The 27,947-nt window shown below is 38.4% G+C and overlaps 1 protein-coding gene across 4 annotated transcripts in view; it reads right to left on the bottom strand.

Moving 5' to 3' along the window:
• The window catches only part of slitrk6 (SLIT and NTRK-like family, member 6), a 340,866-nt gene that overhangs the window by 25,465 nt on the left and 287,454 nt on the right, over positions 1 to 27,947 (bottom strand). The window contains exon 1 of one of the 4 annotated variants that reach the window (XM_055166058.1): positions 10,963 to 11,103. The exons of 2 other annotated variants lie outside the window; for them this stretch is intronic. The gene's annotated coding sequence lies outside the window, so the exon portion shown is untranslated. Of the gene's footprint in view, positions 1 to 10,548; positions 10,576 to 10,962; positions 11,104 to 27,947 lie in introns of those variants that run through there. One more of the 4 variants, XM_055166060.1, reaches the window with a different exon arrangement.

Below are 27,947 nucleotides of genomic sequence, written 5' to 3'. Positions count from 1 at the left end.
GAAGTCATATTATTTCCTTGTATCTCACTTCGATTTATAATTTTCCAACAAGTTTTGAGATGTTCTGTTTAATCCCTGGAACATTTTAACGACTGCTAATAAAACACTATTATTATGACTTAGGCCACATTAGGACAAGATCAACATAGCAACCTGACAGATTAACATTAAATACATTAGTTTAAACATGCTTCTGCAAGTTTAAACCACAGACAAACCTACGGTGAAGATAAGATAACTGACAGTCCACCTGGAAACGCACGCAGGTACAGCTCACTCTACTCCCAGACAACTGAAAATCTTTCGGAATCCCGGCGGAGACGCATCAAAAATCAGCTGAAAAGAATCAGACAGACTTTTCTAGCTTGACGGACAGCGCACAGTCCAATTTTTCAAAAGGAGGAAACATATGCTGGAGTCTCCAAACGTAACCGAGATAAGACGACGGGGATAACAGAAAAAAAAAAAAAAAGATGGCACGCAACATTGCTTTTGAATGTATGAGATGTTGTCAGTGGGAGGGATAGCATTACAAAGACACTCAACTTGTCAAGAAAGATCATTATGTAAGATGTAATGTTGGAAATATTTGAAGACGTGATACTGGAACTGTTTGTGGGTATGTATAGGAGGGGATTGACTCACAACGTGACTAATAGCTGTTACTCAAAGTTTGACTCAGCAGCACTTTCTTCGCTCAAGTTTCTAACGCCAAGATTAGACAAGTCCAAACTCGCTTTATGAGTGAAAGTTACATATCAACCTGTAAGTCTTGATTCAATATATATGATTTATAGCATAACAAATTAAGACAGCAGTGTATTTTTTCATCCCGTTCAAAGCAGTACTTAGTGACTTTGTTGATGGAAGGTCTGCTGCCAACTCGTCTCCATGGTGATGTTATTGCTTTGCCCAGAATCTTATCGATTATAGCCTTAAACTTATCTTTGATTGGACCATAGAGAGAAGAAGATGAACAATTCCAAGGTCAGATCTTTGGAGATTCGAGTCCGCTCAGATTAATTAAAAGGCTGTGTTTTTTTTTATGTATTGTTATCACGTCTGTAATGTGAAGATAGTGAATCCGCTCAATTTCATTTCTCTCCGGCACTAGGTCAGGAATCGGAATACACTACGCACCGTACGCAAAAACCCCGGAAGTGCAAGTTCGGCCACCAGCCAATCAGCAAAGAGCCATATATTCTGTGTTGGCAATGATTCCAGAGATCGAGGATTTAAAGCCGGATCAAAGAGAATGTTTGGTGAATTTTATCAAGGGGGAAGACATTATTGCCCTTCTTCCTATTGGATTTGGGAAAAGCTTAATATAACAGTTTGCCCCGTTAGCGGCGCATTACATACGTCACGACCAAATAGCAGTTGGTTAAATAAAAAAAGTACCCGTCTACCATCGAGTGAACAAATTCTAATGCTGTGAGGTCAGACGGTTTCTACAAAGTGAAACCAGATGATGAATCAGGTTAATACTGGCAGCCCTTACATCAGCAAAGTTACATAGAGCACCTTGAAATTTGTTTAAAAAAATACTCTCCAAACCTACACTGTTACCATAAAAATCAAATATACTGAATTATCAAGAGCTACTGGTTGATATCCAACTTTCACATGTCCATGGAAACAAACGTGGTGTACTCGCATACTTAAAAGCTCACTTAAAAAGGTTGAATAGTTACTCCATTTTGCACAAAGATCTACAATTGTGGGCTGTTTAGACTGACCAGTTTTGAATTCATTTACGCAAACAATTCATCAATATGAGGGATGTAACAATATCCAAATTTCACAATACGATATTATCACAATATGCATCTCATGATATAATATTATTGCGATATTTTGAGGATGGGATGCTTTTTTGCTTTTAAAATACCTTGACAAGGTTTTGGTGTGTTATGTCCATCATAATCCCAAGAATTCAAGTAAAAAACATATTTCTTCATGTTGTCTGCACTGAAATGAATCATGGGATATGTAGTTTCCTATGTTTATAAGCTGTTGCTTGTATAAAAACTTCTTAATGCATTTAAGCAAAGGAACTTGTGATTCGATATACTGCGACAGCCCAAGATATTATTGTGAGACTTTTGACGATGCAATATCACAGTATTTCGGGTTATTGTTACATCCCTAATCAATAAAATCACGGCAACCTCTAGTGTAAAACCAGGACAGCAGTTTTTGAGACTCTTGAATGCACCTCCGCATATGGGAGGGTCTCTATTGTGAAAACAGATGTCTCACCAGCAAAACACGCCTTTACTCAAACCATTCATCAACAAGATAAATATCAAGACATCATCACCTCTCAGAGCGAGCCACAGATGCATCTTTGGGGTGTCAATACCACGCAATGTTTACAAATCTGGAACACTGCAATTTTATATAATATAACAACACAGAGACACACATAATCTATATTCAATGTGTATTTTTCTCTATGGATTTTTATAGAATCCAAACAGACTTACTCTTACTCTTTTTTCTTTAAGATATACTTCCATCCATCCATTTTCTTCTGCTTATCTGGGGCTGGGCCATGGGAGCAACCGTCTTGGCAGTGGCAACTAGCCTTCCCTCACCCGAGACACTTCCTCCAGCTTCTCTGATGGGACCCCAAGACGTTCCCAGGCCAGCCTAATCAATAGTGCATTCCGCAAAACTATATATTTTAATGTATTGACTATGAATACAACATCAGCATGTATAGGTGAAGTTGTGATATTGATTTGAAATACACAAGCACTGTACAGACCAGAACAGATGATACACACATTTTCAGGGATGGTCAAATATGTTTTCTTGCAGCTGATGACGATAATAAAGGTCTGATAATAGTCATGCTGTTGCCAAGATTTGCTGATGTCTAAAATCAATAGCAAGGCCCACACATTTTCAAAGTCTCAAATAAAGTTTTACATTTTCTACAGATTTCATTTTTAAGTTTTTGTGTGTTATAATCTTCCACGATATTGGCATTTCAAACTCGATTTCGTTTCTAAGGAATAGACTTGATACTCGATACCGATTTTGATGCCATGATGATAATAAAAAACACTGTATTTAGACTCTTTAAAAGACACACTAAGAATGATGTGTGCATAGACACTGGGGTATCTTAAAAAAGGATTATTATTCTTGAAGGTGTACTGCGTAACTTTTCTTGGGGAGGGTAAGCTCCATGCTCATCTCCATGTAGATGTACTTCACTGTTCAGCCCGAAGTGTTTCACGTACGGCATTAAACCTACAGTGTCTGTCTCCGTGGAGGCAAGCGAGCCAAGGTACAGATCAGTTCAGTGGAGAGGTGGGCCCGGTCATACAAGAACGCATGTTCTTAAAGGTATTTCTGAATAATGGGCTTTATTCACGCTTACGTTCCAAAAACAGAAGACGTTTGAAATAGAGTCCTGCACTCCCGCGGGACTTGATGCAAAACAGTGTGGCGCGGGACACATCTTGAAAGCTCATTGCGGGCATGGGCGAGTGTGGGACTGCAGAATGTGGGAGTGGGTGGGTGGGATGATAATCTGCAGTCCCGCAAACTAAATATGAGTGTAAAGTAAAATGTACAAATGAATACACCTTTTAAGCAGCCTAAACTTGAGGACGTGGTCTAATCTCACACACATTTTAGACAATTCCTTTCCGCTTCTCCTTGTTTGATAGAGTTTAAAAAAGCAAACGTCCCATTCTTTTTGCGGGCAGAAATGGGACAAAATACCGCAGATGCGGGCATGAAAATTACAATTCTTTGCGGGCGCGGGTGGGAACGGGACTGCACAATGCAGAGCGCAGACCTGTAGTTTGGAAACATAAGGATGACGACTTCCTTTGGGCTCTGTCTGACATTTTCTGTATTATAATTTGTCTAACTTAATACAAAATAAAAAGAAGATGTCATTGTAGTGTTTTGTTATGTTTGGCAGATCAACAGCTACAACCAGCTGCCTACGACATGGAAGAGATGTCCCACATGGAAAGCTCTGGCAGGTTGTGAAGACGCTGCTGCTGAATAAACGGTTTTATCACAAGCCCAGTGTTGGTAACTACACCGGAAGTCGTCATCCGCATGTTTCCAAACGTCTTCCGGTACGGTGAATAGACTTTTAATGAAATACTGTGAAACATACCAAGCAAAGCAATAGCATCTCCACCTTTAAACAAATATTTATCCTAAAAAGAGTCGTTAGTACGAATATATCTTCCATCTCCAATCCTCACTCAACACCTGATTTGCCAAATGACGAGAAATCTTCCCCAAACAGGACTCCACATCTGCCACATGTAATTAAAGCTGCTACCTATCACGGCTCTAGTCTGCTAATCGTGTTTTTCTCTGTCTCCTTCACTCCGTCTCCTTCTTTTAATCAGGCTGGATCTGTAGTTAAACAAGTGTCTGATGACTCAAGCACCCGGGCCCCGTACGCAGACTGGAGTTGGCCCGCTCCATCTTCACTCAACCTTTCACCACCAATTAACCGGGGATAACACGGCGGATGGACGGACTCGAGGGAAGGAGCTGTTATGTAGCTTGCTTGGGCATGTTAAAGGCGAGGTAGGTTTGCAAGATTCATGCCGATCGAATACACAATTTAAAGGCTGTAATTAGAAGTATCACATTGCATCCACTAACAACAAGCTGTCTTATACACTGTAGTTTAGAACTGTACAGACATGTTATGAAATGTGATTCTTGTATTATTTTTAAGCTCATATTTCATTTATTTTTTGTCAGTTCTTGTGAAGTGTTTAAAAAAATGAAAGTGGAACAGAATCCCATTATCAAAACAGAAATGACAAGTCTGATCGCAACTGCAATTTTGGTAGGAAGTAAAAATTAAACCTAAAAAATACTGTATTCTTTCTGAAATTTAGAATGTGCTCTTATGGATATTACAATTACTTATGTTGTATTAATGTTTGAAGAGCTTGAGGTTACGTGAAATAAGAAATAGTGATTCAAAGTTGACAGTTTTGTTCATTTATGTGTTTTTGTTACATATTTTTTACTCGTTTGAAATATTTTTGTAGAATTTTGAATCACCGCACGTCTCAAAAACGTTCAGACAAAGACCTTGGAAAAAAGGGATGGACCAGTTAATGTTTGTACCTCACAACAAGAAGGTCCCAAGTTCAATTCCCGAATCGGATAGGGCTCGTCTGTGTGGAATTTGCATGTTCTTCCTGTGTATGTGAGCTCAGGTTTCCACATGCCATTAAAACGTGTACAACAGCTTTCTCAGTAGCAGAATCTTGGTTATATAAAAGTAAAAATAAAATAAAATAAAACTAAAAAGCATCAGCATGTTTTTTACTCCTCAGTCTGGAAGGTTTTTAGCACCTTGTTGATGTGTTTTCTGAGTACTTCACGAGCTAAATACTTAGAAACAGCAAGTAGGACCTTCCCAGAATTACTACATTAACTTTTTGTTCTTTTTGTTGTAATACAGAACATTTTGAGCTGTGGAGGTAACATTTATGGTTAATTATTGCTTCATTCTACTATGTATTTGTTGCTGCTCATAATACCTTTTAATTATACTTTTTATTTTGAAATAGGTTTATTCTGCTTAGTATCAGTAGCATCAAGGACTTTTTAATTCACTCCAAAAGCAATATCTAGGTAAGTTAAAATTACTTAAATTAGGGCTTTTTACTTTATTTGAGTACATTTAACTTGATAAGTGTTGCAAGATTTCTTTTCATATTTTACGTAACAATAAGTAAGTAGTAAGCAAGTCTGTCTTGTTCCATTTGTAGGTCATTTATCTTCAAGTGCAATACATCATGATAAAACTGTCCTAATTAAAGTAATCTTAACTTGGCTCGACTTTTGTTTTGCAGTGAACATGTAAAATGGAATGAAGATTACCTTTTATTGTCTAAATGCTTTTGTTCTATAAAATTGCACAACTGAAGTAGGTATTGAGTATCAAACTTTTTTTCCCCTTATAGTCTAAAACTCTGCAGTTTTTCAGGACTAAACTGGAACTAAAACTAGAACTAAACTAGAACTAAACCAGGACTAAACCAGGATTAAACTAGAATTAACCCAAGTCTAAACCAGGAGTAAACTAGAACTAAAACTAAAACTAAACCAGGTCTAAACCAGGACTAAACCAAAACTAAACCAGGACTAAACTAGAATTAAACCAAGTCTAAACCAGGAGTAAACTAGAACTAAAACTAGAGTTATACCAGGTCTAAACCAGCTGTAAACCCAAAATAAACCAGGACTATACTGGGAATAAACCAGGATTAAACTAGAACTAAACTAGGACTAAAGCAAGACTAAACCAGGAATGAACCAGGACTAAACCAGAACTAAACCAGGACTGAACCAGGACTAAACTGGGGCCAAACCAGAACTAAACCAGGCCTAAGCCAGAACTAAACGAGGTCTAAACCAGAACCAAACCAGGACTGAATGAGAACTAAGCCAAATCTAAACCAGGACTAACTTTTTTTCCTTATAGTCCAAAACATCTACTTTGAAATCTCGCTATTGGGACAGATTCATAATATTGAACGTAAGAGCGAATGCAGTTAATACAGGACGCCCCATTTCTTTTTAGGACTCTCTTGAAAAATATATTGAGTCTATCTACGACAAGACCGAGTCCATAAGCGAAACCAGTTTTTACCTGCTGCGCGGTTTCTCACAAAAGTATAGCGCTGTGAAGATAATGAGTTTTACAGTAAGCATCCCTCTCACCGTGTCTATTTTTAAAAGTGCACTGTGTAACTTTTCGGTTGGGGGTCTGTCATCTGCTCGTTTCTGTGGATATGTCATTGCTTTGCTTGAAATGTTCCACAGTATGACATTAAACAGCTCGATTTTACATTTATTCAATTACAGGTTTCGCTCCAGACGAAGCAATAACATCTCCATGGAAAAAAAGTTACACGATGCACCTTTAAGTGTCTTTCTTACACGACGAGATGGAGAGTGCTCGGGGCGGTGGGCTTTCTCATTGGACTTTCTTGTCAATAGTTTCAACAAAGCTTCAGGTTAAGCTTGTCCACTTCACTTGCTTGATTCTTGCCCCAGTCCAAAATCATTCGAAAGCCGTAACTTCATGTCGGAAGATCGATGCAGGAGAAATGTAAAGATCCATAAGTACAGAGTCTATTTTGTCCTGATCATTAGCTGGGATTGGGGGAAGTAGCCTAGGCTAAAGGTGCGCGGTATGAAAGATGAGTTGTAATAGGAGAAAATGATGTAGTAAAAATCTCTGTGTAAGATCTAACCTTTTGTTTTCAAGCCTCAAGCCTTTGTTTTTAATATTTGTTTTTATTATGTTTATAGTCTGTCTGTGCTTATGTATTATGCACAAACTCCCTTCTTTATCTAAATTTTATTTTAAAAAGAACTAAACCAGGTCTAAAACAGAATGAAACCAGGACTAAGCCACAAATAAGCCAGAGCTAAACTAGAACTGAACCAGGATTAAACAAAAATTAAACCAGGTCTAAACAGAATCAAACCAGGACTAAACCAGAAATAAACCAGGACTAAAGCAGGTCTAAACCCAAACTGAACTAGAACTAAACCAGGTCTAAACCAGAACTAAACCTAAAAACTATGAACTAAAAACTAAAAAGAACTAAACCAGAACTAAACAGTACAGTCTAAACCAGGTCTAAACCAGAACTAAACTAGGACTAAAGCAGGACTGAAATCGAACTAAATCAAGTCTAAACCAAGTCTAAACCAGGTCTAAACCAGAACTAAACAAGTACTTAACCAGTACTAAACCGGGACTGAACCACTACTACCACTACTAAACCAGGACTAAACCAGGTCTAAACCAGAACTAAACCAGGTCTAAACCAGAAATAAACCAGGTCTACACCAGAAATAAACCAGGAAGGAACCAGGAATAAACCAGAACTAAACCAGGTCTAAACCAGGAAAGAACCAGGACTAAGCCAGAACTAAACCAGGTCTAAACCAGGACTAAACCAGAAATAAATCAGGACTAAACCAGAACTAAACCAGGTCTAAACCAGAACTAAATGTGAATTAAACCAGAATTAAACCAGAACTAAACCAGGACTAAATGTGAACTAAACCAGAACTAAACCAGGACTAAACCAGGACTGAACCAGATCTAAACCAGAACTAAACCAGGACTAAACCAGATCTAAACCAGGACTGAACCACATCTAAACCAGGACTAAACTCTGAACCACCAGCCCATGCAGTTGAAGTCTCAGTGCATCTCCCACTCTCTTCCTCCACAGAAAACAAAAGGCAGGTTTAATAACTGTCCCTCTTTTGAGTAATATTCCATGTCTGCTTCATGACAGTCACGTGTTTGGTGGACATGTGGTCACAGATCACTTATGTTGTTCGCTTGTTTCAGTATTATTTATCATGACAGGCCTAGCACAAAATGTACCCATGTAAAGTAGAGGGTGGATATAAATGCGTACATAAAAAAGGCAAGACAGGTTTTTAACTATAATCAAGTTTAGGGTTGGGCTTTTAATATTTTTTTTTTTTATCGAGATCAAGATTCTGTCAGTTAGAATCGTTAATGATTGGCTTGGGCAATGTTAATTAAGATGTGCAGCCAATCTTCTGTCAATAAAAGTATGTGGTATGGAGAAAGACCAGATTTAGGAGACAATGAAATCAGATTTATTGCGAAGATTAAAAGATATTGAAAGACGTTTATATTATTATAATTTTTTTTGTAAGACCAAATGAAAATAATTTGTTTATTTTTATTAGTTTTAATATTATTATTATTATTATTATTATTATTATTATTATTATTATTATTATTATTATTATTGTGTGTATACTGACCAACACACTGAAATTTCTCGATGATATAAAGCTTTTTTCCCTAGTACTTTAAATGCATTTGACATTTTTATATCATGACAATACTAATATAGATTGTTAGTTAGTCCACGTGTTGTGAAGCCGATTAGCACCCCCTAGCTGTTGACTTATCCTTTGTAACATCCACCCCTATACGTATAAGTACCCACAGCAAATACAACCATTTATAATCGTAGTTTATTTGCTATTGGAAAGGATGCAGCTTGTCTTATGGGCTCAACAAATTTCTACACCCACTCATTTTGTCGAAGTCCACAGAAAGCAATAATTTTGAGTTCCACCTACACAAAAAGGCAAGACAAAGTTCAGCTCCCATAACCCTTTGGACAGTTCTATGGATACAATTCAATATTCTCTTCTTACAGCAATACTTGAGGCTAAACTTCCTTTATTCTATTCAATATGTCTGCAAGGAAATGTTGACATTATTGTCTTGGGTGTATGTTTGTGCAAAAGTATGAATAAAGTTTTACAATGTACCTTCACAGTTTTTGCTCTTAAGTTAACAAAAAATACACAGCAAGCTTACCAAACTGATTTTGTTTGGGGATTTGAATGTGTTGGTGTTTCATTTTTGTTTTTTCATCTAATTTCTTTAATGTATAATGTAGTTAACTGTATAGTAAAGTTTTAACTTACTTGGGAAGTGGAGACATACAAAATAATTTAGGCGAAATATTGTAAATTAGGGGTACAATTAAAATAAGACAATATTTTCCCTACTCCATTTTTGAACACTGAATGTGACATTAACATTTTCTTTTTTTTGTTTTTTGTTGTTAAATGTACATGTTTTGAATATCTGTCGAGCATAGAAACTATATGTTGTGCTTTCCTTTTTAAATGCTCAAATAAAGTAACTTCAGTGTTGAGTTTTGCAATTATTATTATGTGTATATTTTAAAAAAAAAATCAATATATATTAATTTAATAAGGGCGATAATGTGTGTGGACTCTATCTGTAGCATTGCGAGATAGGGCCAGCTCCATTGAGAAAGTCCATGGCTACAAAGGGTTCCCACATAAACAGCACTCCACATAATTCATTAGTCCGTCCAGGTAATTGAATGGACAAAATACCGCTCAGCTGAATCACCCATGCGCAAAATGAGAGATACAAAACTAATTTAAGAGCGTGACCATTTCAAACCAATTAGCCCCTCTATATGAAGGTAATCTCCCTACACCTGTATTTTAAAGAGGAGGTGGCGCAGACGGTGCCAGACGCAAGCAGCACGTCTGTCTGTGCCAAAACCTAGATGAAAAGTTTAGGAATGATCCAAACATCTCGACCTATTTGAGAACGTGCCACTTTTAGGAGGGTGATAGACTCCACCACGTAGAATAAAGATGCTTGTAATGAAAAGCAGCCAATTTGTTTGAGTTCTCTATACTGGAAGAACTCAACGCCAAATTACGCACAGAATATGCATGCCCCGCGTAATGTATTCACCGTAACTCAACCAAACCCCGCGTTTTTTTTTTTTTTTTTTTGTTTTTTTTTTTTAAAGAATCTAATATCAAATCAGTGACATCACATTTCTGTTAATTTAGCGAGACAGCAATCACCGACGCACTGCCAGCAATCAAGACGTTACCGCAATTACAAGCGCCATAAAACCACAGTCTGGAAATAGTCTGCGTAAAAAAGCCGTGCAGCTCAGTGCTCACCAAGTCGCCGTGGGATACTGTAACTCCGAATGGCAGACGGCCAGGTGTGCTCGCGGTACCGGAGCCCCTTAGGGAGGAAAAAAAAAGAAAAAAAACGGACCCCTTCTGTTCCCTGTCAAGTCGTCTTTTTATGTGTCTAGTACCAAGTCTAAGGATTTCGTCTCTTGATTGACGCGTAATGGCCTTTAGCGATACCGCACACGTCAAATGACTTATTTCTCTCTCCAAGTGGTCACGAAACTCAGGGGCAAATACCTCCACGGAACACTTAAGCCAGTTGGAACACGTCTAAAACTGACATCCTGGATTCCTATGAAGTCGCTAGTTTAAAGAAGTCACAGTTGTTTACAGTTACATGCACGAAGAAGACAAACATTCACAGATAAGGATCAGTGTCCAAAACGCGTGACTTACCGGATGAAAACTGGTGCTGAAGCGAAGTCCAAAAACGTCCAGCTGCTGCTACTGTACGCGGTCCATGAGAAGCGCAGGGTGGCTGGTTGCACTGATCAAATAAAACCTCCAAGCGCGCACGGACAGAAGAAGAAACGTCCAAGCAGAAACTTCAATCAAATCTCTCGATATTCGCGTGTCCCTTTTTTAGTCCACTGCTTTGCGCGGACTCAACCGGGCTACTAATTATTCCGCTGCGTAAAAACGTCTACAGTCCAGTCCCGGGATGGTGCTGAAGACTTGAGTGCCTTCTCCTCACACACACAAAAATAGTGATATAAGTGTCAGAAGATAAAAATAAACAAGTCTCGTAAGGTTTATAGTCCTGTGATAGGGATGGGAGCCAGCGCGCAACGTGTCCGCGTCCGGCGCTCTCAACGCGCTCTGTGAGTTGTTAACCAATCTGCGATATATTGGACTTGCTCCGTAATTTGCATGCTGTAGAGGTGGACTACTGAGGGAGAAGGAGGAAAGCGGTGTCAAGCCGCGCGAGGGAAGGACACGTGAGTTCCCATTTGCGTTTCAAAGTAAAAGGAGGATGAGGCTGCACCGACTTCACTTTCAATGTAAAGATGATGCGTTCAGCTCTCAAATTGTTACGATTTTACAGTATTTAAACAATGAATTTACATGTTTTCTAGTATATATTCACTTTTTACAGACTCGTTACTCTCATTAAGAAAACGTCAGCCCCAATTATTTTTATTTGTATTATTAATTATTAACTAGGCCGACTAATTGCTGGTCAGATCACAGAAGCTCAGCAAGTCTGGTTAGTAATTAGATGGGAGACTGCTGGGAATAGCAGGTGCCGCAGTGGGGGAGCAGCGGCTCTACTGAAAAGTGTTGCTGTGTCCTTAGGCAAGACACTCCACCCTCGTTACCCATCATCATCATCATCATCAGCGGGGTAACCATTTGGAGTTTGCCCAAACTAAAACTTAAGACATGTTCATAAACCGTGTAACTCGTCTGCTGGAGTGTCCATCACCTGCTTGTGTCCGTGGAGATGTGCCCAGAATGTTCCACAGTATTAGTCAGGCTGGTGCCACCTAGTGCCTCCACTCAATTTCATGTCTCTCCAGCGACTAGGTCAGGAATCAAAATACACTAGACTGTTTGCAAGAACCATGAAAGTGCGAGTCCAGGCACTAGCCAATCAGCGAAAAGCCAGGCAATTCCCAAGATCAAGGATTTAAATACGGAACAAAGAGAATGTTTGGTGAATTTTATCAAGGGGAAAGATGTTATTGCCCCTATTCCTAAGGGATTTGGGAAAAGCTTGATAAAACAGTTGGTCCTGTTAGCGGCGCATTACATACGTCATGACCAAATAGCAGCGATTGGTTAAATTAAAAAAAGTACAGTCAACGAAATCTAATGCTGCGAGGTTAGGCGGTTTCTACGAAGTGAAACCGGCTGATGAATCAGGCTACCACAGTATGGCCATACACCTACAAATCTCCATGGAGAGCCAAATTACAGGTTCGATCTGTGGAGAGGCGACCCCACTCGCAGTAAGAATGGATGTATTTTAAGAGATTTTTGAACATTTAATAATAATAAAGACATGCAAGACAGATTAGTTTAATGCTGACAGTTTAAACCAAAGCAATAGCATCTCCATGGAGACAAACAGGTTGCGAGCTCCCTCCAGAAAAGTTCCACAGTGCACCTTTAAAACAACTGACAAAGACACTGTGTTTGGAATACTATTTTTTATTCTTTTGCATTTAGATAGATGTGGAAATATCCTAAAATTTTCAAAAAAGTAACTTGAGCGTTTACATTTATATATATTTAAATTGTTATTATGTGTATCAAAAAAATCTATTTACATTAATTTATCAAGGTAAATGACAAAAGCGCTTTGTTTGGCTTTTTTTTTTTTTTTTTTATTCTTTTGCATTTAGATAGATGTGGAAATATCCTAAAATACAATGATATACTAAACAATATTGCAGAATTACAACAGCTGCCAGTAAAGCAAAGTACAGTCTTGCGTCTTCATGGTTTTATTTTGAAAACACAAAATAAAAGTAGCTTAACATCCTGTATTCTTTGTCATTCAGAACTGTGCAAACACAACAAAACTCCACCTGACAGTGAATAATGGCCAATCTCTATTAACGTATACAATTTAAATAAACTATTATGTTGTCAAAGTACAGGATGATTCATACAAAGGGCGTGGGTAAGTGAGCGGTCCAAAGTCCATTGACAAGCCTTCGAGAACGGGTCAAAAACAGTATGCCATCCATCTCGGCGTAATCTAGGGTCCACTTGTCCTTGAGCTTGAGACATAAAGACGGCGTGTGTTGTGGGCTAGCCTCGAGCGACCTTTGACCCCTCACATATTAGCAGCACTCATTCGAATTCATAGTTCATGCTCAGATTTACAAGGCTGGGGGTCAGAGCGGTGGCCCCAGACACTGTGTTACTGTCAGTGTACAATAACACGAGAAAAAAAATAAAAAGATAATATACTGTATGTGTAGAATGTGTGCAAGGTGGTTAGTGTTGTACAGGGCGTGATAATTAAATGGACACATCTGTTTTGATTGCGTATACATAATGACTTTTCCATTTTTAGTTCAGTTCAATGTAATAAATGATGGCATGCTTCGTGAGGTAATAATAATAATGGCATAGATTTGCATTTTTTTACATTAATTAAGACAATTTACAAATTTCACTTACCCCCACCACCAACGATCCATGTTAAAATACATGCATGATCATATAAACAAGGTCTTGGTCAAATGGTTTTGCCCAAGGACACAAGAGCGGTATGTTTATGTAGCAAGGAATGAAATGCTTATGGTTGTATACAGGCAAACTAAGAGCACTTGCAGGTAAAAATGACAAAATATTTTATCAGAAGTACCTTTCGTTTAGACGGTGACGGCGTTTTTGGGGCTTAAAAAAGACAAAAATCTGAAACAACCCTCCAGAGTGGAAAAGTTGAATACGCTCCGCCGTAGCGTTTCCGTCTACACTGCCCAAGACGCAAAACTCTGTTCAGATCTGCTCACGTCACATACGTGATTTCGTCACATACATCACCACCGAGCCACCTGGCGTGCATACCCAGTCGAATTCCACACACTTTTGCGTCATCGTATGCGCGCAGATTTCCTACCAAAAATGCTTGCCTAAACGCGGAATAAAAAGTGAAGACGGAACGCCACTTTTGCGTGTTCTGTTCAGCCCGTCATCATATAAACGTAGCCTTAATCTAGAAGAAGTGGATGAAGTACTGCATTTTGTTACTTAAGTAAAAGTACAGACACAGCAGCAAAAGATTACTCCAGTAAAAATACAACTATGAAACTAAGTTAAGTAAAAGCATTAAAGTACCTGTTTAAAAATGTACTTTAGAGTAAAAAGTAAAAGTATTTCACACAGATTTTGAGAAAGTTTTGTTAATTTGCAAATGTGTTAAATGTAGCGATGCTGATTAAAACATTATGCATGCTTTGGTCCACAGTTGCACTCTGAATCAATTTCTTAATTTTTCTGATTAATGTTGTATATTTATTTTGTTTGCTTAAATCTGAAGCTTAAACTTAAAACCTTTAGTCAGGATGTTACCACAAACATGGCAAGAATCATAAAAAATACTGTTACTTTTCAGTCCAGTTAAAACAATGTAGTGGAGTAGAAAGTACAGATGCATCCTCTCAAATGTAGTAAAATAAAAGTAAAAATACTCACTGTAAAATGTATGTAAGTCAAGTACAGACAACTGCAAATTCTTCTTAAGTACAGTACTTTGCTACTTGTACTTAGTGACCTTCTACCACTTTAATGTAGTAGTATATGTAGAAATATGCGTGTTTATACTTTATAGCACTATCTTCTATCTAAGTGAATTTAATGCATTTTTATTAGAAATGATTCTGTCTGTGCTTAACATGGAACTCGGGGAAGTCATTAAAGCTGTGAATCAGTCATGAATCAGCCCACCTGCGCTTCAGGGGAATATGAACATAGAACATTGTGTGAATACGTGTGTGTCAGTACAAAATATGATTTATGATGACTTCAAGGATGTGTTAAGTCATTTTCTTTATTTTTTTATGCCTTTTTATAGATACAATAAAAACATATGTATTTGAGGTGAACCTTTGAACTTATCTTTGAGTATAGCGTGACTTATTTTATCTGACAAATTGGAATTGAGTACTTAAAATAGAAATCATGTAAAAATATGTAAATATGTGTAGATTATATGCTCTTATTGTGACTTATTTGATTTTAGAATAGCATTAGAATTTCTTATTTAATTGACAGTCTTCATAATAAACTTGACATAAATGAAACAAGCAAGAAGGAGGTCGAGATCACAGACTGTGTAAAGAAATGGACTCAGGGATGTGAAGTCTCCCAGAGGTGGGGACTTACAAGTCGTCACTTGGACTTGAATTAGACTTGAGTCACTATTTTTAGGACTTGAGACTTAACTAGATAAAATGGACTAAAACTTAGGATTCAACTTGGGATTAAAGCTCAATGACTTGGGACTTGACTTAAGTCGTTACTTGAGAAGACTTTCTGCTCTGACCGTAATGATCTGCATGAAGATTTTGACAAGACATTTAAAAAGGAAAAAATTGCAACTCTTATATACCGTAATTTCTGTACTCTAAGCCACTACTTTTTTCTCACACTTTGAACCCTGAGGCTAATGCGGCTAATATATGGATGGATTCTTTGTTTGGCACGTTGTTCATTCATATATACGGTCTCTGGTTTGGTAACACAGCCGATATGCGTAGCCTGAGTGTAGAAAGCGCCGCTGTCTGTGCGATTAACACATGGATCTAGGGTTAACATAAACTTGCAACACTAGCTAAAATAAGTTATGATGCTAAATTAAGATTAGTCAGGGGGATACGTCTTACCCTTATGCGTAAGTGACGAGAAGAAACGTCTCAAACTTCAGTAGCTGTACATCCACTCATAGCCGATTGATAGAACTAGCCCTGCTCCCAAGAGAGTCTGAAATCTGCTGAAATCTTACAAGACACTGATATGAAGACAGGCAGGACAGCGGCTCTTGCAGGAGACATGCACAGTAGAGCACGGGGAGAGACGGGGTGGTGCGCCGAGGAAGATGCTACTTTGAACAGTTATTTTGCGCTTCATACAGACACCTTCGACCTTCCTCATGGAAAACACATGTAGAAATGCAGATAATGCAGCTTTTAAGTTAAATGTGATTGATGTGACTGTCAAAGAAGAAAACATCAATCATGAGCCGATGGTGAGATTTTGCCGACGGCAGCATGACAAACTGACTCAATGCAAAAACACGACAAAAGTTTTTAGAGGTGTATAACATTCTTGAAGACGTGGACACCTGCAGCTTATATTCAGATGCGGCCTATATATGTACAATTTTAAAACTGCATTAAAATTTATTTGATGCTACTTATATTCAGGTGCACTCAATAGTCCGGATTTTACGGTAAATACTCATATATAAATATACTATGACTTTTTAAGTGCAATTTAGATAAGAATTCATATAGATTGCAAAAATCTAAGCTCTATTTGGTACTGTGGTTTAAAGACTTGAAATGACTTGAAGCTCAAAGCAGACGACTTGGACTTGACTTGGACTTATGGGCCCGTGACTCAAGACTCAACTTGGATTTAACCTGTATTTCACTTGGGATTTGACTCGGACTTGAGGTCAAAAACTTGAGACTTACTTGAGACTTGCAAAACAACGACGGCCAGAGCGTTTGGTCAAATGAAGCTCACGGGGCTAGGAGTGAATTTGGAGTCAGGTCCATATTAGGAATAGGAATTTATGTACTTACAAAATAGCAATAATAAAAAACACCAGGATCATGTAGAGTGGGTTAATATGAACATTCACACAGCAGTTACAGAGAGTGGGGGGTAACGTCAATTGGAAACAGAGTCGGCAGAGTCGGAAGAGCCCCCATGAACACTTCCTATTTGGTCAGCGATGTCCATTTATATATACAGTCTATGATCTAGTATTCTCTTTTTGTTTTTTCTCAACTTGTACAAACTCTCACACTTCCATTCATTCAGCTGTAACTTCAAAGTCTTCATACGCAGACATGTGCCTTGACCTTCCTGACCCCCTTTTGAAATACTGTCTATAATCCCACACAGCTCAACACTGGATCACTTTCAGATGGGCCCCCCAAACATGTTCCTGATGTTTAAAGTTTATGCGTCTCTGGCTTCGTGCCAAGTCGCTTTATCACAGTTTTAGTTCAAATTCACCTCCCGTGTGTGTGTGTGTAAATCTCAATGTGACCTCCCTGGTAGCTACAGTAGATGGAGAAAATCCTTGAAAATACAGCTTTTTAAAGGTGGTATGTAACTTTTCAGGTGGAATTTCTTGCACTGGTTTGTCTCCAAGGAGATGCATGTTGCTGCCTTGTCTGGAATGTTCCACAGTGTAGCATTAAAGATCCTATTACAGAAAATTGAATCTTGTGAGCTTTTAAGGAACAGGCTGGAATTTTGGACATAGGATCTAATTTCCTCGTGAGCCAGAGTGTTGGAGAAGTGTGGAGACACTTTTATAAATATTCCATCCAGTCCTTGTATTTGCAGAGGTCACTGGTGCTAGGCTAGTGCATGTCAATGGCCATAGTTAGCCTGCTACTAAAAACAATCCCACAAAGCACCTGAAGCAAATCTATTATTACGCCAGACTGTCGATGTGAATGTCTTTGTTGATAGAATAATTTTAGAAGTTAAACCAACCTTGCATATGAAGGATTTATGTCTGAGCAGCAGTAGCGAGTTGTACTTCCTGAAAGCTTATCGGCGGCGGACTGATATCACCTAGCACCTAGCTTACCGGCAAAGTAAAATTCCACTGTTGCTGAGAAAATAGTGCCTCAACATGTGACGATTCATGCGATGCAAGGTTAGTTTTATTTCAGACATTATTCTATCAATGCAGACATTTACATCAACATTCTGGCGTAATAATAGATTCCTTTCGGGTATTTTGTGGAGTAGGTAAGACTGTTTTTAGTGGCAGGCTAACTATGGCCATTGACATGCACTAGCCTAGCATCAGCGACCTCTACAAATACAAGCACTGGATGGAATATTTTAAAAAGTGTCTCCACACGTCTCCAACACTGTCTCACTAGAAAATGAGGTCATATGTCCAAAATGTTATGTCACTTCATCAAAAACATACCTGAAGTTGTGTTTTGTTACATTCACACATGTTTGAGTAACAGTTTATTATTAGTCTGTCTACATCTCCAAAGCTTAAAATACTCTGTCCCACCTTGTGATGTCATGTAGATGTAGTTTTCAAGTTAACAGCTTCGTTTTACCTTCAGTTCAGTAGAAATCTCCAATTCCAGAGCTGAAATCAACCAAATGATTCTAGTGAAGGTGTATGGAATTTAAAACATAGATCAGAAAAATTGCATAATATGGGCCCTTTAAATGTATCCATCCCTTTGGAGACAACGCAGTAGGTCAAGTTACAGGTCAGATCTGTTATGTTATGTATTTTTGACCGATAAAACAACCATAAAAGAGTAACTGCAATTGCAAGATAGACAAGTTTACTGTACTATGGAACATTTCAGGCAAAGCATCTCCACAAAGTTTTAAATATTTTTTTTATCCCTTCAACATGACAGAATGAGACGAAACATCGGAACAAATCCTACATCTAAAAATATTGGGGTTACTTTGTTTTAGTGCAGAAGATGGCGTTCCAAAGCAGCTATGTGTATTTATAACTGGAACTTTGTCATTCTCCAAGTCCTGGGAATAGATCTTTGACAGCTTTCCATAATATCTTTGGAGTTATTATTATAAATGAGAGCGCACTTTCTCACAGCCTTATTTGAGTCGAGCTGTTTGCAAACTAACGGGAAATAAATAGAATAGGACGATATCTGAAGTAGTGTGTGTACCTAAGCTGGTCTGGAGCCCTTATCGCACACAGGACAATGATTATTTAACGATTTTATCTACAAACCCTGACCACAATTGGGCTATTATTTGCTTAATAAATGAGTTTGTGAGGGCCAGTGTAAGAAGAGACCGGGTAATAAGTTAATCATTTATCATTATGTAATTTCCTGGTAAATAAATCTGCTGTCGTTTCCACTGTACAGTCTGTATTACAAAGACAGGCTCCAGTAAAACACTGCAAAATATATGACACACACTGAAGTGATTATACAAGTAATTACTTATTTTATTCTTTTAACCATTAACTAGATTGTATTGGAGTTAAATATCCTGTTGCACATCTTATCTTGTTAAACAATTGGGAATTAAGAACAAAAAAAAAAAAAAAAAGAATAATCCTCCTCCTCCTGCTACTGCTACTACTACCACTACTACTACTACTCTCCTCCTCCACCTACTATGACTACTACGACTGCAACTGCAAGTGCTACTACTACGACTACTACTACTCTCCTCCTACTACTGCGACTACTCCTACTACTACAACTGCTACTACTATGACTACTCTCCTCCTCCTCCTCCTCCTACTACTACTACTGGTGCTACTACTATGACTACTACTATTCTCCTCCTCATACTACTACTGCTATTGCTATGACTTCTCCTCCTCCTACTGCTGCTATTACTACAATTACAACTCTCCTCCTCCTACTGCTACTACTACAATGACTACTACGACTATAACTACTAAAACTACAACTACTATTACTACAACTACTATTATTCGCCTCCTCCTACTACTACGACGTTCCTCCTTCTCCTCCTCTTCCTACTACTACTACTCTCCTCCTCCTGCTACTGCTACTACGACTACTAACCCCCCAAAAAAACACTGCAGCTAATTTTGCTTATCAATTTCAATCTTCTCCAATCAAGATGACACTTTGTAGTGGTTTTCTCATGACGGAAATGTTGGTGGTTCAGTCCCAGCTTTGACTAATGTTCAGTGTATGGATGGATGTTGTGGACTGAGTAATATGGTCTGTCTGTTGTGTACTTGCAGTAAAAATGAACAGAAAAGAACAAGATAACCAAATATATATTGAAACAGAATGTGAATGTGTTTTCTAACAAGCGTCACTCAAGCACTTAAAAAAAGAAAATGACACTTTTACCATCTTATGAAATGGAGCAACATTTCTGCCAAAAATAACATGTCTACCAATGTCGGAAAACTATGAAAGCTGCAGATTTGTACTGACAGACAGCCCTTTCCACATCTGTTCTTCATATGCTAAGTGTGCTTTCAAATTGGTTTTAATGGGAGTGAAAATTGTCAAAGAGCAACTCAGGCTGCTTACCAACCTGGCAACCAGTCATGAAGTGTATTCAGTACAAGGAGTATAATGGTAATAAGTCTGGTAGTGAACATGCTTTTTGCTCAAATAGTAGTAATTGTAGTAGTAGAATGAAAGTATAAATTTAAGTGGTAAAGTGTTACAAGGTTGGTGTTTCAAAGCCCACACTTCACATAAACACCATTGGTTAAGTGTCAGATCCACTAACCGATGGGTTGGCGATGCAATTCCAGCTCCCACATATGCTGCCAAATGCTGTCATTGTGTCCTTGGGCAAGACACTTAACCCACACACCCAAAGTGTCTGTGTACACTGGTGTATGTGTGTGTGAATGGATCAGTGGTTCCTTGATGTATAGTGCTTTGAGTGTCTTCAAGGTAGAAATATGCGATATTAAAACGTTTATGTGTAGTGAACCAACTTAAAACTTAAAATGTAAAGAGGTGAAGTTTTATCTTTTGGAATCAACACCTTAGACTACACACTTACAAGTTCACTTACAAAAATATGTGTGACTTAACATAATAGAACATAACTATTTCATTTAAGTAAATTATTACCTATCGAAAATGGAACAGCGTTTTTATTCAACCATCATATTTTTGTGTTCACGTGCAAACCTTTTTTTCCTTCTTCTTCTTAAATATGGCTGTTTCAAAGCCACAGTATGTATATTTTAGCTTGCGTCTTGCTTGTTTCCATAGAAATGCTATTCCTTTAGCTATAATCTTTCACAGTATGGTATGACTTGTCACCTCTAGGAAATTACATACTACATTCTACATAAACAATATTAACTGAACCAGTATACGTAGTCACAAGGTGCTACAGGCCGCACACACGTCCACTTAAAGGCGATATTACATTATTTTCTGATGTATGTTATAATGTTCTTTCCTCACCTGGGATTGTGTTTTGTTTCATTCACACATGCACCAGCGAATTTAGGCTGTGTGCAGAAAACACTTTCTGATGTCATGTGGTAATACAGGAATTGCTTTTTGAACACTCCATACACCTTCACTAAAATAATTTGGATCAATTCAGACCAGGAATAGAGGTGAACTGAGGTGAAAAAGAGTGAGAGTTATAAACAGACTAAAATTGCAGGATTACTCAAAGATGTGTGAATGAAATAAAACTCCAGGAATGTTTTTGATGAGGTAACAGCATTATAACATGACTAAAAGCTCACAAAAGTCAATACTGGGTAATATAGGACCTTTAAGTAACATTCACTTAACTAGACATTACGTTTTGCAGTGTCTTTGCAGTATACTGAGCCTTAAGATGCTACAGGCTAGACACAAGTCCACTTATACATGTGTTATACAAACACATGTAGAAGTGGATACACAATTACTACAATATTACCTCGGTATCACCTTCATAATGCAGCTATTGTATTTGCTCAATTATACGCCTCCCACTCATCCGATGGTTTAGGAGATGGTTCAGGACGCCTGGGGGGATTTAAGGCCAAGACGGCGTTAAGCATCTGCACTGAGAAGCGTTCATTTGTGATGGTTAAAGAGACACTGTTTTGGACGTGGGTTGAGAATATGCAGTGGAGCATGCTGGGTAGACGGCTGCACTTTGCTAACAGGGCACACAGTTGCAGTTTCCTAGTTACTGTTTGTTTTCAAGCATGAATTTGAGTGTGCTTCTTCAGTACAAAAGGATGTCTTGATAATGTATATAGGCCTTGACATAACACGACTACTAACTAAGGACGCACAGATATGATATTGGTATCAGATATCAGTGCCGATATTGAAAGGTCTGATGGATTGGATATGGGTTACAAGATATCAATCCAGTCGATATCTAATATTGGTCTAAAAATTGGTGTAATAAGATGATTTAAGTTTTTCAAAGCTGTTCTGTAGTTACTTTAAATTATGAATAACAGTTACAAAACACATTTGGGTAATACTGAACCATGCACCAATTGTGTTTATAAGCCCTAGTATCGGCTGATATCGGCAAACACCTAGAGGCACAGTATCGGCATTGGTATTGGAACAGAAAAAGCTGGACCGGTGCATCCCTAACACTGACTACTTGAATAATAGAGTAGTTCATGATATTGACAATAAAAACAATAAAAAGATAAATTTAAAAAGGACATCTATAGTGAGTAGTATTTTCTACATGAAATATACATATATACTAGGGATGTAATAACAATAACAAAAATATCATGATATCGTATCATCAAAGTTCTCACAATAATATCGTGGACCATCACAATATATCGAATTACAATCGAATTACAAGTGTCTTTGCTTAAATTAAGATTTATGGTGCAGCAATAAATAAAAAAAAGACAGAGGAAATTACATTGACCATGATCCTTTGCTCCATTTCATTGTCGACTACAAGAAGAAATTCTTGAGCACTTTTAAGTCTTAGTTCTTTGGATTAAGTCTTGTCAAGGCATTTTAAGAGGAAAAAAGTAGCATATTCACTCAGTTTTGTTAGCCTCCACAAAATATCGCAATAAATATCATACCGTGAGATGTATATTGTGAAAATATCGTAATGACAGATTTGGATATTGTTATATTCCTAATCGTGAGCCTCCCCACCATATCATGAGCTTTTCCACGATATCGCAGTAAATATTGTAGCGTGAGGTTCATACCGTGACGATATCGTATCGTGAGACTTGGATATCGTTACCCTCCTAATATATACACATAATCCAATCAAGGGTGGTTAAGTCCATTCAGATTTACGCGTTACTTTGAAATCAACCAAGATATTTAGACGCCTGTTTAATTCAATTCAATTCAATTCAAAATGTATTTATATAGCACATTTAAAACAACTTCAGTTGACCAAAGTGCTTCACATACAAGTCAACAGCAACAGCATAGAAGAAACAGTTACATATACAAATATACAGAAAACATGTTAAAACTACCAAGATAACCTGACCAATTTCAGACAGATTGCCAACAGGCGTTACTATGTCTCGAAAATCGCTAAAAATATCAAGAATTTTTAGTCCATTTCCATGATCACTACCACTGGCAAACATGGATTTTGTTGTACCAGATGTCCTTCTTGAAAGAGCCAACCGCACTTCCACCACTTTGTGTAAATGACTGAAGTGTGTTACTCATGAACACAACAATGGAACACGCTTGAGCTAGTTTCAAACTGCCAACTCTCTGGTTCACGGCCACATACTCTACTTCTCTCTATTGCGTTTCTATATTCATTCATTATTTTCCCAGCCGAGCTTTCACTTCCAAATTCTATAATCGAAAGTCTATGTTATAGGTCTCCACGCTCATAATTAAAGCGCTTGTTGTTTCCGAGTCTAACCAGAAAGCATTTGCACTAATCAAAAGACCACTTACCCTGACCGCCGCCCGCTCCGGAGGTCTCCCGGGTCAATTAGGGAAACCACAGGGGCAATAAGGAGACCACAAATGCAAATAAACAGGCTTACATGCACGAGACTCCGGGGAATACGCATGCTATGGTGGTGAAACTGTGACATGATAGCCGGCTAAAAGCTAGATAAACATCAATTCGGGAGTCGATGGAGCATGACGCTAAAGAGGTTATGAGCGATTCCTTTCCACCAGGTCTGTCAGCGGCTAAGTGCTTCTGTGATGATCGTGTATGCAGGAAGGGGATTTGATAACTTAAGTTAATCTGTTTTTGACTTTTCATTTCAACAACTTTTCATATCTTACTTGCTGCTGATGGTGTAATGAGGGCTTTTCGTCATTTTTAGATCAATACATTTCTATCCTATCTTTTACCCTGATGTATTAATTAAGAGTAATCTAAAGTATATTTTCCAAAAAAGGGTCTCCACCAGCTAATCCCCGTGGAGATGTTACCGATTTGACTTGTAAGTTCTGAACTAAAGCATTAAAATATATTATATAGCTTACATGTTTTTATTCATAAACAAACCAACAAAACCAATTGTGTGTGGGATCACCTGTCCATAGAGTCCTCACACACAACTGTAACTTGGACTGATATTGCCATCTATACTTGTCTCAAAAGCATAATATGCTACTGTAGAACATTCCACGAACAGCTTTAATAACATCTCCATGGAGACAAACAGGTGGTCAAATAAATGTCACATTTATTGCATTGAAATCTGTAAATATTGTAGCAACTCGATATTGTATGAATAAAAGCCAAAAGACATTTAATTCAAATGTCACAATATTTTTTTAGAGAATCCAATTCATTCACTCATTCATGGTTGTGGCAGAGTTGGCCTATGGTCCCAAAGACTTGTTTGAAAACTTGGGGGACCTTCCAGGCAGTTGCCCGCCGACTGTAGAATACCCTTCCTCTGACCCTGCGTGAGGCTGATTGCTGAGTTTCAGATGCATTCTATAGACCAATAGTATTTAAAACAAATGTGGGGCAGCTCAAATTAATATTTTTCAACTGGAGATTTTTGTTGCAATACAGCATGGTCTTGGGTAGAGTCAATAATAGAAATGATCAAGTTCCATATTTGTGAATTCACCTTTCTGACATTTCATGGTAAAATACAATGTAAATGGCTCCCCTCATCTAGAAGTATGGCATTTTCACATGCTAGAATATGAAAACTGACAATTCAGTTACTCTTAGCTCTTTTCTTTTTTAGAGAAAAAGAAGAAGAAGAAGAAGAAAAAAAGCTTTTAACTGGGTTGTTTTGTGATTTATTGTTTGTTTGTTTTTTTTTGTTTTTTTCAATTTCTTCACATGGGAGGAGCTCAGAGTAGAGCCGCTGCTCCCCCATGTGGACAGGAGCAGCTGAGGCTCGGGCATCTGTTCTGGATGCCTCCTGGATGACTCCCTGTGGTGGTGTTCTAGCACGTCCCACCGGGAGAAAGACCCAGGACACACTGGGGGGACTCGGATGTCTCTCCACTGACCTGGGAATACCTTGGAGTGGAAGGATGGAATTATTCATGTAAAGCATTTTGTGATTTTTATCTGTCAAAAGCACTATACAAATAACATCTACTTACATACTATTTCTTTCTCTCTATCACAGCTTCAGCATTACTGTTAACTGTAAAATGACCATTACGAATGAATGTAGAAGTCAATCCATTCATAATTCATTCAAGTCAATGCGCCCAATTGCCCTTATAGTTGCGAGTATGCTTTGTCAAGAATACACAGAGAAAAATCAATACTTACATCACTATACGCTTCAACAACATACAGTATAACCTACCCAACCAGGCACTGAATTGAGGGCTCAGAGTAAGAACAGCAAAAGCCCCAGTAAGCTTATGCTAGCAGCCCAGTGTGCAATGGCTCTCCTCTTGACAGCACACGTAGCAGGGAGCAACACTAAATCTATCTAGTCCGGATTTCGCCAATGCATTTTTCTTTTTCCCCGAGAATCCCTGACGCAGAGAAGGCAACACATCTCAGCTACACAGGGCGCTCCACTCTGCTACACAGGGCGCCGTGGGTGGGCGGATGATTTCAGCCAAGACCAAAACACACTTGAAAAGAATACACACACGCACTGGGGTAGTCCATTATGCACAATGATATTCTTAATAATTACCACAGCGATAAATGAGGTCGTTTAAAGCCAGTTTTGGTCATAGAAAACACATTCTGCCATCTCAGCTCAGTGAAAGAACACTATTGAGTTAAAAGCATGGCTGGTAAATTGACTGGAGACAAGCTGGGGCAGGAGAAGGTTTGAATCTGTTTTTAGATTTTACAATTACAAAAAAACAATAATATTAGAAACTAAACTGGATCTTCTCAGCGTGTCATACTGGGATGTTGTTAGAGTACTGGAGGGGGAGTGGAAAAGCATAAAGGGGCGGGGTTTGGCAAAAACTCACTCAATAAAAGGCTACTACTACTACTAATACTACTACTGCAACTACTACTGCTACTACTACTATTATTGAGACTACTACTACTAATACGGTTACTGTTGCAAGTATGACTACTAGTACTACTGCTGCTGATACTGCTACAAGTACTACTCCTGCTACTACTACTGCTACTACTATGATTATTGCTGCTACTACTGCTACTACTACTACTATTACTACTACTTCTACTACAGTTACTACTATTGCAACCACTACTATGACTACTACTAGTACTAGTACTACTACTGCTACTACTACTACTATTGCAACCACTACTACGATGACAACTACTACTACTACTACTATTGCAACTACTACTAGAACTACTACTTCTACGACTACTACTAGAACTACTACTTCTACGACTACTACGACTACTACAACTACGACAACACTCTTTTAATTTAATTAGCAAAAATCCACAAGGTTCAACAGTGGTACGCTATGGCACCGAATACTATTATCACCACCACTACCACCACTGCTACTACTACTACTACTACTACTGTAGATACTAAGAACTGAGCTGGCAGTGAGTGTCCTTAAGATACAACACAGACCAAATGCCTCTAACAGTGATGAATAAATCAAGTTCAAGACTGATTCGGGCTTAGTAACTACTTATTCATTTTCCAACCCCATGAATGTAGTTACAAAGCCTGAGCTATTGTTTTTATCCATTATACGTTAAGTTTTTCTTCATTTGTTTGCTTTATTAAGGCTGTAAATAGAAAACAGTGTGGTTAATATAAAGTGTTACCATTGTTACTACCGTCTCCAAAACTGAGCGGAGTGGGTGGGCTCACAACTTCAGCCAAGACCAAAACACTCTTCTTCTGAGAGCAAACAGAGAATTCTATTACCGGCATCGAGGTCGTCCGTGTTGGATAAGCAAACACATATCCTGTCTTTCAAATCCCAACCTACTAAACTGTTGTTGTCCTTTAGCATTTTGAACCAGTGCGCTACTCTTCTGAAGCTGATCAGATGTGGCATGAGTTGGGGTGAGAGCGGTGGCAGCCAGGGCATAGTGCTAAATGTGGTGGCTAAATCGGGAGAGAAAGACGGTGCCTCCAAGACAAACAAAACAAGTGGTTAAAATGCAAAAGACAAAATGACCTTCACTGTGGAGAAAGTAGTGAGCTAACATCATAAACTGTATACTGTAGGATAGTAATAAGAAGTGAGCATGGGGGCGCTTCTGGCTCCATCAACTCTGGCTCCAGTTCACTTTACGTCATTTTGGTCTTAATATGTTCATATTAAGCCACTCTACATGATCCTGCTGGTTTTATTTTGTAAACAAATACCTATTCCTAATATGAACCTGGCTTCGCTCCTGTAACCGCCAGAATTGTGAGCTTGAATTACAACTCTACAAATAAATATACAAAAATGATTCAAAACAATGCACAACTTCACAAACCTGAGGCAATGTGCAGAGAAGTCCTATTTACCCGGGTACCCGCGGGTAACTAGTTGCTGAAACGGGCAGGTTCTGGAATTTTACAAGTGGGTATGCAGGTGGGTAGTGATTACACACGGGCGGGTCAGGACTAAATCAGGACTAAACCTGGACTACACCAGAACTAATCTTGGACTTAAGAGAGAGAACCCCGAGCAAAAGAGAAATTGCGATCGGGCGACGGCCTCATTTACCTCCGTGCGCGCGGAGATCTTTTCCTGTCCCTTCGCCTGCGATCACCCGACAGTCGACGTGGGCACACCTCCGAGTCAGTCCCGACAGTGAGTCCAGGT

Source organism: Boleophthalmus pectinirostris, unplaced genomic scaffold (genome assembly GCF_026225935.1).
Source record: "Boleophthalmus pectinirostris isolate CB_2022bp ecotype Guang Dong unplaced genomic scaffold, ASM2622593v1 HiC_scaffold_11, whole genome shotgun sequence".
Taxonomy (NCBI): domain Eukaryota; kingdom Metazoa; phylum Chordata; class Actinopteri; order Gobiiformes; family Gobiidae; genus Boleophthalmus; species Boleophthalmus pectinirostris.
This window is presented reverse-complemented; position numbering and strand designations above follow the sequence as displayed.